Source organism: Lygodium microphyllum, chromosome 30 (assembly GCF_053477565.2).
Source record: "Lygodium microphyllum isolate KBCC chromosome 30, Lygodium_microphyllum_v1.1.10, whole genome shotgun sequence".
NCBI classification, from domain to species: Eukaryota; Viridiplantae; Streptophyta; class Polypodiopsida; order Schizaeales; family Lygodiaceae; genus Lygodium; species Lygodium microphyllum.
This window is the reverse complement of record NC_141164.1, coordinates 110,154,068-110,169,385: the sequence shown is the minus strand read 5'-3', so window position 1 is coordinate 110,169,385 and position 15,318 is coordinate 110,154,068. Positions and strand designations below refer to the sequence as shown.

The window sequence follows — 15,318 nt, the reverse complement described above, 5'->3', positions numbered from 1 at the left end:
CTTTTTCAAAAATAGCCATCCGTGGCAAAGCCTCCTTTTAAAATAGCCATCCGTGGCTTTGCTTTTTCCTTTATTAGACCCTCTGAATCCTGCAATAAGACTGTGCTTGGCAGCTGGATGATGTCGAACCTTCACCACTGTCCTGTACATCAAAAATAAAAGGAATCTTTCTTCAATATTTGATATATTTGCAATATCACCAACAATGAGTCCTGCAGACAGTGATCCTACAAAGATTTCAAGAAATCCCCCAAGCTCCAAGTTCAGCGTATCCTGAAATATATGCATTCCATGAGATTACATCATGAACTGGCAGCATGTCAAAGACACGATGTGCTTCATCTGCCATACATGTCTACCAGTTTGTTTCCAACATAAAGCTGAGGCAAGAGACTGCATCACGAATGGGTAAGTTGTTGAAAACATGATGCGCTTCCGCAAGGAAGCCAAATTTCCCATACATATCCACAAGAGAGTTGCCCACCAAGGGCTACAAGCGCCACATTTACCATAGATACTAAAACTTCTGAAGTGAAGCCCTTCATGTGAGCATCAATACTCATACGCTGAGAATAAATGTAATCACAACAACTAAATATGTACAAAGTACCAAATCCCATGCACAACTTTTGGGTGGTTTACACATCTCGAATGCGCAGCAATACGACATCCACCCCCTCTAATCCTGCGCATCCTCCGGATGGGCCAACTACCCATGATCATTATCATCAAGATCCACAAACAAATCAATCTCTTCGTTATGCATTTCCGGTAGATCAACAAGATTTTCAGCCATATCATCTGTCTCTTCCATTGGAGTTTCTTGTCGTTGCTCTTCTCTCGAAAATTCTTCCAATGCATAATCCTCATCATCTCTTTTCTTGAAAATCTTGATTCTTTTTCCAGCAATAGGCACTCTAAGCACTGTCCCATCCAATTCAGTCAGCTCATATGTCGCATTATCAAAAACATGTCTAACTATGTATGGCCCAAACCATCTTTTCACCATCTTCCGAAGTGCAGTATGCTGATTTTCAAGGCTGCTATCAAAGACCAATACCCAATCTCCCTCTTCTATTGCTCTAGGCCGCAAGTGATGCCTGCTATCAAACCTGTCCTTGTTCCTTAGTCTAGCAACTTTCAACCTGTCAATAGCTAGCTGAATATCCTCAGGTCTCCTCTCCAACTGTCGAATCCGAAGAGCTAAGAGCTCCTCTCTCGTCAAATCCTCCTACCAAGGTAAAACTGACCAAGTCAAAGCACAAGTCTCAATCGGCATAACAGGTTTCTGACCATACATCAACTCTGCAGGCATATATCCTGTGGTAACACTATGGGTCGTACGATCAGCCCACAAGGCAAATGGTAGAAGTCTCGGCCATTCTCCAATCCGTCCTCTGCATGCTTTGGCTAATGCTTTCACTATTGGCGAATGCCCTCTTTCACTCTTTCCATTTCCCTTTGGATTATATGCTGTGGTTAGAGCCAATTTGATTCCTAGCTAAGAGAAAAACTCCCTAGCTTCATCTGCATCCAATTCACCACGATCCGCAGTGATCTTACCCACACAACCATACCTGTAGAAAATTTCCTCCAATAAGAACTTACACACTGCACTAGTGGTCTTCGTTCTCAAATATCTCCCCTCAACATGATTAGTAAGATCCTCTCTAGCCAAAACAATGTATCTCATCTGCCATAGACCCATAGGCATGGTAACCAAATCAACTACCCACTTATAATGAATGCATAGCGGATAGGTCGGATGAAGCTCATCTCTATGACGCACTACTGAATACATCTGGCAGTCTCTGCAAGTCTCAACAAAGTGAGAAACATCTCTGTACATGCCTTTCCACCAATATTTCTCCCTGATTTTCTCATAAGTAGCCCATACTCCTCTATGACCAGCCGAAGGACTCTCATGAAACTCCCTCATCACCTGTAACTGTGTCTCTCTATCGCAGAAAACCCGCAAAGGTAATCCGCCTCTTTTCTTCGGATGCTTCCAAAGAAATCCATCCTTGAGAAAATAACCATAGGCTTTCCTTCTGATCTTCTTAAACTCTTCATCTGTCCATTCATCTCTTTTGCTTAGTGTACTAAGGTACCTACCAATCTGCAACCAATCTCCAACATAAAGTTCTTCTGTAAAAGCCATAATATCAAAGACATGACAAACATGATCAACCATAGTGGCTGAAATTTCTGCATCATCCTCTTCTGCAAGTAGAGTCTCCTCATCATCATACCTGGCTCTAGACAACATATCTGCCACTGGATTATCCTTCCCTGCTATGTGTTTAAATTCCGGATTTAATGACTTGATGTATGCAATCCATCTCAACATAGCTATATCCGGAGTAGAGCAACTCGTGATCATACCAATCAATGGCAAGCAATCTGTCTCTACCACAACTGAAGCTCCAATAAAGTACTCCTTGTCACATTTGAGAGCCGTGACAATCCCCAATAACTCCCTCTTGATTTGCGGATATCTCCTCTGTCTCTCGTTTAGGACTTTCGCCCCAAACCGAATAGCATACCTATTTCCTTCTGCATCATCTTGACCCACAGCCCAACCTATGCCAATTGGACTAGTGTCAACTATCAATACAATAGGCCTATCACAATTATAATCCGCTTTCCTGAGAGTAGGAGCATTCTGCAATAACTTCTTCAATCTCCGCATGGCTCTAGTGTGGCTCTCATCCCAATAAAATTTCTGCCCCTTTCGAAGCAGCTGATACAAACAATTTGCTATGTGTGCAAAATGAGGTATCCAAATCATATAAAACACACAAGCACCAATGAATCTCCGTACCTCTGAAGTGGTAGAACAATACTCTGCAATCTCGCCTATAGCATTCACCTTATCAGGTGAGGGTTTCCTGCCATAATATCCACACATATGCCCAACAATGACAACCTCATTCACTCCAAAAACAGATTTTTGCCCTGAAAGTGTCAAGTTCACTTCTTCTAACCTGGCCAAAATCTTCTCACATGCTAAAATATGATCAGCCACAAAGTATCTACATCCCTGCTCATTTAGGCTCTCATTCTTCTCTTCTTCTGCACACCCCTTAATGGGCACATCATCCAAGAAAGGCATAGTAAGCTGAGGTATGTAATCATGAAGGACCTTATGCATGGCATTCATCATATGCACAACAGAATTAGTGGCACCTTGAGGCAAGGTACACATCCTGACAAGCCCAATAGGAGTTCTGGTGGTTATGTCCCTGCTTTCCAAGGCCAGCTGAAACTGATCATATCCTGAATACAAATCACCCAAAGAATAGATGGCACGTCCAGCAAATGCCTGTGCAAACTCATCCACAACTGGACCTATACCAACATTCCTGATAGTAACTCTGTTCACTGGCTGCATGTCCTGAATAAATCGAAGAGTACCATTCTTCTTTGGAACTGTAAACCACCTGTTTGAGTATGGTGCAGATGAAGGCTCAAGGATTCCCATCCTAATTTTCTCATTCAATAAATCAATCAGCTTTGGCAAGTGTGCTTTAGGCACTGGAATAGGTCGGAGATTCCATGGGATATGAGGAATAGTAAAAATAACCATAGGAGCAACAATATCAGGATTCACACATCCAATTTCATGTGGGACAAAAGCAAATCCCCTTCCATGACGCTCAAGCATCTCTTGAAAGCATTGCTTCTCCATGGGTAACAAGAAATCACCATTTCCAATTTTCAATTCAGCAAGTGTCTCTGCTGAAAATTTATGACCAATATGCTCCGGATTCCTCAAAATTTGCTGTTTAGCAGCCCTCTCTATTTGCTGATCACTGTTAGGTGGAAGCGGTACAGCAACCGGCTTCACCTTCTTATCCACAGTTTTGTATTTCGTGTCAACCCTGGCTTCTTTATGCTCTTCTGCATTACATAAACCTTGCTGTAAATCAGCGATTCTGCACTCCAATGGCTGAATATTCTCAGCCCTCTTCTCTATGGACTGCATAGAAACAGCCCCAAACTCTAAATGCTGAAATATTTCAGCAGTAAACTCTGTTGGCTGAAAATTTTCAGCCCTCTGTCTCTCTGAAAGCTGATCATAACCAGCTGGAAACTCTGTTTGCTGAATTTCTTCAGCACTCAATACTCTTTGCTGAGTTACCTCAGCCTCTGACTCAATCTGTGACACAAAATCTGCAATTTCATGAAACATGTCCAGGGACTGCACTAATACATTACCATGACAATTCAGCATATCAGTTTTCAGCATATCTCCCATCTCTGTCATCATATCTGCACAAATCACACTGTCATACATCCCATCTATGTGCTCATCATCCTCCAAAATTCCTGCATTTTTCAAATTTTTCTCCTTCTTGCATATATACTGCCTGGCAGCTCTAGACAACCTAGAAGTCCTCTGATAACTCATTGAACTGTTTGCTGAAATCCCAACATAACCGGAGGAGAAAACACTGCTGCTGCCAGGAGGCGAGAACTCCAATCTCCTCTCCTCTGTACCACCGTCGTCTCACGAAACGGCGGTACCTAATGAAAACCCGAATCCCTCACAGTGGGTAAGGGTGCATCTCTGAGAGTATCCCTGTTTCTAACATGGTTCACACATACAGTCATAAACTGAACTACTCTCATACCATCTTTACTGCGAATCTGTGCATAAGCAGATCCATCATCCATGACCTTTGTTTCCATACGCATCTCTGTAATGAATGGCTGACCAAGAATTATGGGATAAGAGCATGAATCCTGCACAAAGAAATGAAAATCCTCCTCTACATCACCAATAGAAACCCTGACACTAGGGCAAGCAGCATATAAATCACCTGCAGTGTTATTGGCGGCTCTCATACGCCACCCATGCTCTACATCCATAGGCCATCTGTTACTCTCATAAACCCCACGTACTATGAGATTAATCTCTGAACCATGATCAACCAATGCAACATAAGGCACCTGTTTTTCACCAACCTTTACCATCGTCTCTGTAGTTGCCCTAGCCCAATGGCTCCGCGAGAAGTGACTATGCGGTATCAAAACAGGCTCATCAATTTCAGCATAATGCATAGGCTGAACCCTCTTCTCTACCTGCGGCAAAATAGAAGCATTATCAACCATAACCTCATCATCATCATCATCCAACTCTCCAATCAAAACTCCCTGTGTATCAGTGGTAGACAATGCATGTCTTTTCCTCTTTAGGACCTCCTGAAATTGATCCTGAAACTCTCTTTTTGAGATGCCCAAAATCTCAGAAATAGTGAAAGTCACCTCACTGCCAAGTATCTTATCATTAAAGATTTTCTTCATGTCTGTAGATGTCTCAATATCGGACATCAATCTGAATCCTGGCTGCTTCCTCTCTCTAGGCTCTTGCCTCTTTTCCCTCTTTTAAGCATCCTCCATCTGTCGATTTGGCCCTGATCGTGAAGACGGTCCTGCAGTAGGTGGAGTAACAAACTCACCCCCTCTAGTCTTCTTAGCTGCACTTGGATTTTCTTCATCCCTCTTATGCTTCTCCTCAACAAATACATCTGAACCATGAGATTTAGCCAAATAAGCATAAATAGAATACCTATCAACAGGCGAGTCCCATCCTGTCTCTGATCTGATGCTAGAGCCTGCGCTAGTCAAAACAGTTTGCTGAATTTTCCCCTTGTTTGCAGTCTCCATAGCATAAGTCCATAGTGCGGACTGAGTCTCCGATCCCTTCTCAATCTGTACTCCATATGCAGAAGCATCACCTCTAGCCGTCACATAAGAAGTACGCGCAGCCATGTCCTCCACTAACTTCTTCATTCCACCTTTACCAAAGTTGGTAGCAAGTGGAGCTCCTGTCTCAGTCAACCAAATCTTACCATCTTGCCCCCAATATACCAAATTTTGCCTCCTTGCATCCTAGAAAGAGTCACAATCCCTGCAATGCTGATGCTCCATACTATCACACCAAATACATCTCCGATCTCTCCTAGGAGCACTAGGAGCACTCCTAGGTGCAGTAGAAGCACTAGAAGAAGTAGTAGGCACAGTCGAAGCAAACTGCTCCTTCAACTTACCCACCAACTCCGCTTTGACTGACTCAAGTGTCAAATCTGTGATACCTTTGATTATGTCATCAAGAGAAGTAGGCACCGATGGAGCGGATGGTTTTGGAGCAGAAGGTGTAGGCATCGGTCGTGGAACAGGAGGAATAGGTGGAGTAGAAACAGTAGGCACTGGCATAGGCCAAGAAACTGGCTGAGGAGGAGAAGAAATAACAGGGATAGAAGTAGGCATAGGAGCAGATGATGATGTAGGTATCATGGAACCATTCTGTAGGCGAGTCTTCCATATCCTCCTCTTGGTCAAAGTCGAAACTGCATCCTGAGCATCCTGCCAATCAGTTTTAAGACCCATAGGCTTCGTGCGATCTTCAAGAAGCTCACCCAATTCTTCTTGAAGAGCAGGATCTGCAGCTTGCAAGAAAAGCTCAACTTTTTCTACATCCAATGCTCTTTTTTCAATGGCATCAAGCTGACTATACCTCTCTTCAAATTCTCGAATCAACTCCGAAGCAGCAAGACCTTTGTTTGGCATGTAGACCCACTCTCGGAATGACCGTCGAGTAGCCATACCAAAGTCCTCAAGGAAGTATTCTTCTTTCAAGGCCTTCTTAAAATCTTGCCAATGTGTATTTTGAATAAATAGATCAGTCACTTTTGTCCTCAAAGCAGGTGTGACAAGACGAAGGAAGTACTTACTCATAAGTCTAGCAGGAACTCCAAAAAACCCCATCTTGAACTCATATGTCTTCAAATATGCCCGTCAAATAGCTTCTTCTCACTCTCAACTGCTTCAATAGCCTTAGTCGCGCTGTTTGCATTCTCCTGCTCCGAATAGAGTTGCCTTTGCTGAGACAACTGCTGTTGATGCAATTGTTGTTGCTGCTGCATATACATTTGTGTTTGCTGATTTTGGAGCTGCATATACATGGACATATTCTGCAAAATCTGTTTTAGATCCTCCGTTGAAGTACTTGACGCAGCAGTCATAGATGGAGCTGAAGTAGAGGCAGTTGGAATTGTAGAAGAAGCTGAAATAGAGGCTGAAGTATCTCCCATCCTGAAATTTCTGCGACGCTTTCACGTCGGGTTCACCAAAGATGTCAAAGGGTTTTCGAAAGCAAAGTCGCAACCACAGAGGTTATTGAGCAATTCCAAGATAGAAGATCAATCAAACAAGATCAGGCTATGCAGGATAATCTGTCCATTCTTTAAGCTCCAATAGATCTACCAAAATATCTATGAATATAATCATACAGTTTGTTCTTCTCATCCAAGTTGCATATGAGCTGAAATAATTACAATCCACATGAAGACATTTTTCTGTTGAGTATATCAAAATATATATAGTGTTTTCAGCAAACTGTATGCAGGTTTTTCTTTTCTATACAACTCCGTATAGGACAAAATGCAATGCTAGAGGAGACAATATGCCCTTGCGTTGGACCATGCAGTCCGTAGATTGCAATGCATAAGAGAGTTGTCCTTCTTATCAGTGATTCCTGATAGCATTTTCAAAGGCGCCTTGTTTGAGAGGAGCACAAATATACCATCAGATACAGGCTTTTGGAGAATTTAATGGGATAAGGGATGTCAGTTTGAAATAGTCTCCGAGTTTTGGAAGGCAATAGGGCTCTGCATCATCCTTACATTCTGAGTAGCCAAAGTTCCCTTCTTTCAGAAGAATTAAAATTCAACACTTAATTTTCAAGGGTTGTGAACCGTGAATTTTTGTCTGTATTTTCCTCTTGATCCCAACAGTAGTACCGTTTTTGCCACAGTTGGTATAAAAATCTAGTGGATGAACTTTAACACCAATTGTGGGTTCATATCTTTTCTCAAATTCACCAGTTAAGTGACGTTTCAAAAAATTAGTCTTTCCCGTTCCTTCATCACCTACGATGACCAGCTTAAAATTGGGGCAGTCTGATTGCTGACCAGGAAGTGCTTGAAAGTCTTCAGTTAACTGTCAAAATCAGCATCATCATCATCAGGCAAAGGTTGAGCTGCAGCTTCTGCAAGTTCAGCTTCATATTTCTGTTGTGCTGCCAGGTCAATTTGAACTTCAGGTGGTGCCAGAGCAGGCGATTCTACAAAGTGCAGATTTGGATCCCCAGCAAGCTTCCTTGCAAGATAAAGAAATGGCTTCTCAAAGTTGTAGTTACTTTTAGCAGAAATTTCATAATACTAAAGATTCTTCTTCTGATGAAAAGTGACCTGCTTTGCTTTCACCTGGCGATTCTTGACATCAACCTTATTGCCACACAGGACAATAGGTATGTTCTCACAAACCCTGCAGAGATCCCTATGCCATGTAGGCACATTTTTGTAGATCAATCTGGCTGTGACATCGAACATAATATTAGCACACTGCCCATGAATATAGTAACCATCTCTAAGCCCACCAAACTTCTCCTGCCCTGCAGTATCCCAACAGTCTCCTCTGTGCCGACAGTCCTTCCTCCCTCGCCCACATAAAACCAAGCCACAGGTCAAAATCTGGACAAGGCGCTCCCTCCGATTAGCATCCCCTTCATCTCCTCTCTGATTAGCATAATTCCCCCATCTCTTCGATTACAGAGTGCCTTCGACATTTGTTTCCCAATTGCGGTCCTTCTTGAAACCCAAATTCGAGGTTTGAAGAATCCTCACGATCCTCCTCTGTCCGGTTCTTGTTCTCCTGCGCTTCCAATCCTCTCCCGTACTCCCAAATTGCAGAGTTCCCCTTCCTCGTTCTTCAATGTCGTTGACGAAGAGAGCGCAGTCCCAGTTTTTTTTTTAGTAATCTCAGCAGCATTCCAGTAATGAGCAAGTTTGATGGATGGAGTAATTGTATAAGTGCTTTGAATAGATTTCCATGGATTTCTGCGCCTCCATTCACTGTCTCACGACAAAAACCAGGCTCAATGCCTCCCTGATTCCCTCTCAGTCCGCGCTTCAATCCCTGCGTGTCGACTCCTTCTCCCCTTCTACAACCTGTCGATTTTCCATTCAATAATTCTCTGTTTTTCCCCCCCAAAAAGCCTCCTTTTTCAAAAATAGCCATCCGTGGCAAAGCCTCCTTTTAAAATAGCCATCCGTGGCTTTGCTTTTTCCTTTATTAGACCCTCTGAATCCTGCAATAAGACTGTGCTTGGCAGCTGGATGATGTCGAACCTTCACCACTGTCCTGTACATTAGAAATAAAAGGAAACTTTCTTCAATATTTGATATATTTGCAATATCACCAACAATGAGTCCTGCAGACAGTGATCCTACAAAGATTTCAAGAAATCCCCCAAGCTCCAAGTTCAGCGTATCCTGAAATGTATGCATTCCATGAGATTACATCATGAACTGGCAGCATGTCAAAGACACGGTGTGCTTCATCTGCCATACATGTCTACCAGTTTGTTTCCAACATAAAGCTGAGGCAAGAGACTGCATCACGAATGGGTAAGTTGTTGAGAACATGATGCGCTTCTGCAAGGGAGCCAAATTTCCCATACATATCCACAAGAGAGTTGCCCACCAAGGGCTACAAGCGCCACATTTACCATAGATACTAAAACTTCTGAAGTGAAGCCCTTCATGTGAGCATCAGTACTCATACGCTGAGAATAAATGTAATCACAACAACTAAATATGTACAAAGTACCAAATCCCATGCACAACTTTTGGGTGGTTTACACACCTCGAATGCGCAGCAATACGACAACGGTAAAGTGGATCCCGAGAAGGATAGAGAGGTGCTAAGAAAGAAGAAAAAAGTAAAAAAAGAGGCATTAAAGCCAACGGTCCAATGACCAAAGGAAAGAATAGTTTGGCGGGAGAAGAGAACTTTGGCTAAGTACCATGACTTTGACCTAGCAAGTTCTCTTTGCACGAAGTCAAACCAGATGCGAATCTCCTACAATTGATTAAACTTTCTCCAGGAGTATGCACGGAATTCAAGAAAATCCTACGGATCGAGTATATAGTAGAACCTTTGGGCATAGCTAGAGTGGGCAAAGATTGGTTCGATCATGCTGAAAAGCATTGCCCTAGGGTTCTAGCGTATGTGGATGGAATATTAGTGGAGCATGCTATCGTGGACACTAGAACCTCTGTCAATATCATAATTTCAGATTTGATGGAGCGGCTAGGTCTCAAAATTCAAAAAGACGGCTCCACACTTCTTAGGATGGCGGATGATAGTCTAAGACAACCAAAAGGTTGCATTACTAAAGTCCACGTTACTGTTGCAAGCGTGGAATGCTATCTGGACTTTAGGGTGATAAGGTTTTCAGGACATCCTAGCTATTGAGTTTTGCTAGGAAGGCCCTGGATTTTACGAACAGACTATCAAGTTGATATATCCGCTAGTCGAGTGATTTTAGGTCGACGTGCCCATCGTGTACTAATAGATGCTTACCTTGAGTCTCCTCACAGTGAGAGAGCTCCTTTATCCTCCATTGAACTAGAAACAGTAGATGATCCATCTAATAGTGAGACGTCATTGAGTGATGGATCTAAAGAAGGGTCCACTATAGAGGATATTTATCAAATAAGCTTGAATGAGCCAATAGAGCCTCATGATCGAATAAGAGACGCGGGCATTATTGAGCTGGACCTTGGTCCGCCTAATGATTCGCAGCCAATTAAATTGGGCTCTATGCTCAGTTTGGAAGAGAGAGAGGACTATGTGTCCCTGATTCAGGAGTTCAGCAACATCTTTGCTTGGAGCTATGACGAACTTAGGGGTATTCCTCCCAGTCTAGCTGTGCATACTATTCTTGTAAAGGAAGGTACCCTCTCTATACGTCAAAAAGTAAGGTGTATGCCTTTTGCATTAAGGGATGGGTTGTTCGAGAAACTACAGAAGTTGCGGAAAGCGGGTTGATCTTCCCTGTTCAGCATACTGAATGATGCTCATTAGTTGTGATCAGGAAGAAGAAGAATAATCAGATCCAACTTTGCGTTGATTTTAGAGAGTTGAATAAGCAAACTATTAAATATTACTACCCGTTGCCGTTTATTGACCAAATTTTGGATCAACTAACAAGTAGGGAAATCTATTCGTTTATGAATTGCTTTGCAGAGTATAACCAAATGGCAATTGCTGAGCAAGACAGGCTAAAAACGATGCTTATTACTGTCTTCGGTACCTTTGCGTACCATGTGATGGCATTTAGGTTATGTAATGCACCAGGTTCATGGCAGAGAACAGCTGTTTACTGTGTTTACCATAGCACAGAGGAGCGGGAAAATGGAGCAGAGGAGTGGAAAAATGGAAAAAAGGAAATAGCAAGAAAGGTGCAGGATAAAAGAAGGAAAAGGCGCCTTGATCGATAACTAGACCCTGAAAAATTTAAATGTTCGGGCAAGACCCCCAGAAAGTCTCAGTGTCGCCCCGAGAAAGCAAAAGAGTAAAAAGCGCACCATTAAATGTGGAAGCGCTCCCGAATCCTTGTAAAAGAGTGCCAGGCTCGCTCCTGTGCAAATTGTATGCATTAGTTGGGAATAGGATAAATTAGAATGGTGGGAAATGAGAAATGGGCTTAGGCCAATGGCCGGCCATGTAAAAAAGGGGATGACCGCCCAAAGAAGGGAGAGTATGTATATAAAGTTCAAAAGTGAATGAGAAGCTCATTCTTGTGTGTGGCTAAAGCTTCTTTTTCTTCTTCTCTTGTTTCTTGCCTTCTTGCTTGTGCTTGAGAAAGGGAGTGAGGGAGTGTGAGAGGGTGAGGGAGTGAGTGTGTGAGAGTGAGGGATCGTGGAGAAGAAGCTCTCCATCTCCTCTCTCCACCTTCTTCTCTTCTCTTCTCTTCCCTTGTCTCGCGCGTGGCTATGGAGGATGGAGCTCATGGGAGAGGGATTGAGGTTGCTTGAGCTTGCCACAAGGATCGTGGAGCTACCGATGTGCAAGAGAGAGGAGGGTACTCAATCAAGCATCAAGGTAAGCTCACTACACTCGTAAGGTAGGCATGGCGCGTCGGCTATGTGAGAGGTAGCCATGGCCTCTTGGCTTGAAACGCTTGATCAATAAGCAGTCCATAGATCTTGGGGTAGAGCTTATAGCTCCCCTTCATTTTGGTTCCATTGCCGGGACCAATGGAATCGAGCCTTGAGCGCCACGCGCATCAAATCGAGCATAGGAGTAGGGCCTTTGCTCGAAATGGTGCTTGAGGTAGATAGGAGATTTAGGAGGTTTAATCGTTGGAACAAGTAAGTATTTTGAGTTTTTTGATGAGTGCTTGAGTAGGCAAATACAACCCATGCTTGGTTTTGCGATTTTTTGTTAGCATTAGGTAGGATAGGATTAAGATTCGAAACTGAAATGGTAGGGTTTTTGCTGCTGTAAATTTGGTTGCAATAAGAAAAAGAAGACAAAAATTGTGTTTTTTAAGGGGGAAATCGCAACGAGGAAAGGCTTTAAGGTTAGAGAGTAGTTGGGCAATGCTATGTAAGGCTGGGGTAAGGGTAGAAGAGCTCATTTGCATTCTGACTTAGTTGAGAGAGAGCAAGAGAGAGTGAGAGAGCTACACGCACAGGAGAGGAGCGGACGCCCTTCGATCACACTTTTGGGGTGCTATAGGTATACAAATCTCTTCCCCGGCATACCCTTGTGTGTATTTAATAGCCTAGAATAGCTAAGCATCAACATAACACTAGATTTGTCACCATTTTCATTGTCGGAAGTGCACCGACCTTGACGTGTTCGGACGTCCGAACCCCAGAATTGGGCAGTTGGCTGCCCCGAACCTAGGGTTCGGCATTCAGCCTTCGGGCATTTGGCTACTTGCCATTCGAGCTTCGGGCTTCAGCCGCCCAAACGAAGGCCTTCGGGCTTCGGAGTTCGGCCTTCGGGCCATCTAGCCATTCGGACCTTATCATTCGGGCTTCGGCGGTTCGGCCCCTTCGAATTCGGGATTTGGCCATTCGGTGTTCGAACGGCCGAATCGGCCCACCTGAACTCGTCCATTCGAGCTTTGGCCCTCGGACTCGGCCATTCGGGCTTCAGCCCTCGGACTCGGCCATTCGGCCTTCGGCCTGGCCGAACGAGACATTCGGACTTTGGCAGTTCGGATGTCGATTCTAGGATTCGAACCCTGCCATTTGGGCCAATTTTGACCGAATGCATTTTTGACATTATTTTAATAATTTTAGCCCAGATCCGCATTGCCGACACTAGTGCGACACTTTAGGTGCGAGAAAATCATAGAAAACTTGGCCGTGTGGCTAGGAAACCTAGCAGAGTGTGTTGTCGCAGCCTAGTTGCAACAACAGACTAGACATCAGATCTCCACATACCTGAGAGACGCAACAGAGACCCAGTTTTTAACCAGGCAGCCATGTGCTGACCTCATACCCAGTGGCCAAGAGCTGAAGGTAGCATTGACATTGCACTTGAGTGCCGTAATCCCGCACACACAGTAGGCCACATTGGTTGTGCACTGAAAGAGCAGAAAGCCTGATTTTGCACCGAACGCACAGACACCACACTGAGTGTACATAATTTGAGGATTGGTTGTAATAACAAGGAATACACTCGAACATAATCATTCAAGGAACCCACCAATATGAGTGAACCCCAAGACTTAGCATACAAACAGGGTTAGGACCCAGGAGGATGTTAAGTGGACGGAGGATCCAAAAGACAACAACATAGAGGATCGAGCGCTGCCAGAACTACTCGAACTGATCGATGGCCTTGTGGAATTGGAGGCAGAAACAATGTCAGGATCAAGAGGCGACCGAGGAGAGGACCGGCTAGACCTAGGAGAATTCCTAGTCTCAATACAAGAACTAGTCCATGACTACGATTTACTTACTAGGACCGTGATCCAGGGCAGACCTGTAGAAAAAGTGGTAGCAAGCCTTGAAGAAGAGAGAAGATCAATCAGCAGAGCGCTAGAAGGAAAAATTGCCTACAACCACGAGCAAAGGGCTAGAAAGCTACAGTAAGACGTAGATATGTACGAGGCTAGAAGGGTGCTAGACCTAGCTGGGGCAGCCAAATCTGGACCGAATGAAGAGAGGGAACGGGCAGTAGAGGCTGACATGACATTGAGCAAACTTGTAGCCAAGTGATTCATGGACAATACGTCCGTTGAGCAGAGTGCTACAGCCCTAGCCACCACACTACTCTCAGGACTGGGAGTCACGCAAGGGGCTAAAGGGCAGGCTAGAATCCCTATCGTAGCAAAACAGCTAGCGAAGCATGAGCCTAGCAGTGACCCATATAGCTTCATGGAGCAGTTCGAGCAAGTATGCGAAGCAAACGGTCTTACTGACCTTGCGCAACGCTCTCAAGCTTTTGGTCCGTGCTTAGGCGATAAGGGGAGAATCTGGTATTCTAGCCTCGATGACACAGAACGTACAAACTTTGCTCGCCTTAAGGGCCTCTTCATCAAGAGATTCTCGGAGGCAGGGTATTCTGACAACCTCATCGTCCGGTTGATGAATATCAGCCAAAGGGAGAAGGAAGAAGTCAAGGACTATGTCACTCATGTGCGTAGCCTCTTCAAAAGGATCCCTGCCAATGAACGACCTATTGAGAGGGTAGTGTCTATAGTATTCATGAACGGAATTTGGAGTGAGGAGCTCTACAAGGCTTTGGCCAGTAACTCTATCTTGCAAGGAGACGTGCTAGCTAGAGTTTTCGAAGAGGCAATACGTGTAGATGATCAGCTTAGGGAACGAAGCATGAGGACTGCCAGCCGAGAAAGTGCAAATCAGAGGGATCCAGAGAGATAAACTATTTCGAGAGAAAAAGCAACCGCTAGTGTGCAAGAAAAGGGAAAGAGTATGGACCAAGGCCAGGAGATGGCGGAGATGAGAATGGAGATTGCACGACTGTAGGAACTGATAAGGAAGCCTACGCGATCGCATGTATAGTGTATATACTATGGTGGCAATCACCTCCCAACTGAATGCCAAGATTCTAGATCTAGGCCATGCTCAAATTGTGGTAGATTTGGGCATGATGCATTGCATTGTAGGATGCCGAGGAGATTCCCATATGCACAGTAGTACAATCCTCTGTACTTAGGTAATAGACCACCCAATTGCTTTGGGAGGGGAGCCCAATTGGCACTCCCTGCACCAAATGACTCAAGACCTGCCGTACCTAGGCTAGAGATGAACCCAACAAGTATACCAAGGCCACCAGGGCCTTTTGTAACCCACCTACCGAGCGATGCTCCAGTTCACTATGTGGAAGAGCCTAGTGAAGAGAAGACATATGTCAACCCGTACATATCCTATGACGAGGAGGGCAACCCAGTCCTGATGGACTATTGGCCGGTGCTAGTGA

The 15,318-nt window shown here is 44.2% G+C and overlaps 1 pseudogene; it reads right to left on the bottom strand.

The window, feature by feature from the left end:
• Window positions 1-8,003: 8,003 nt before the first annotated feature.
• On the bottom strand, window positions 8,004-13,356 carry LOC148010237 (GTP-binding nuclear protein Ran1A pseudogene; annotated as a pseudogene).
• Window positions 13,357-15,318: the final 1,962 nt, after the last annotated feature.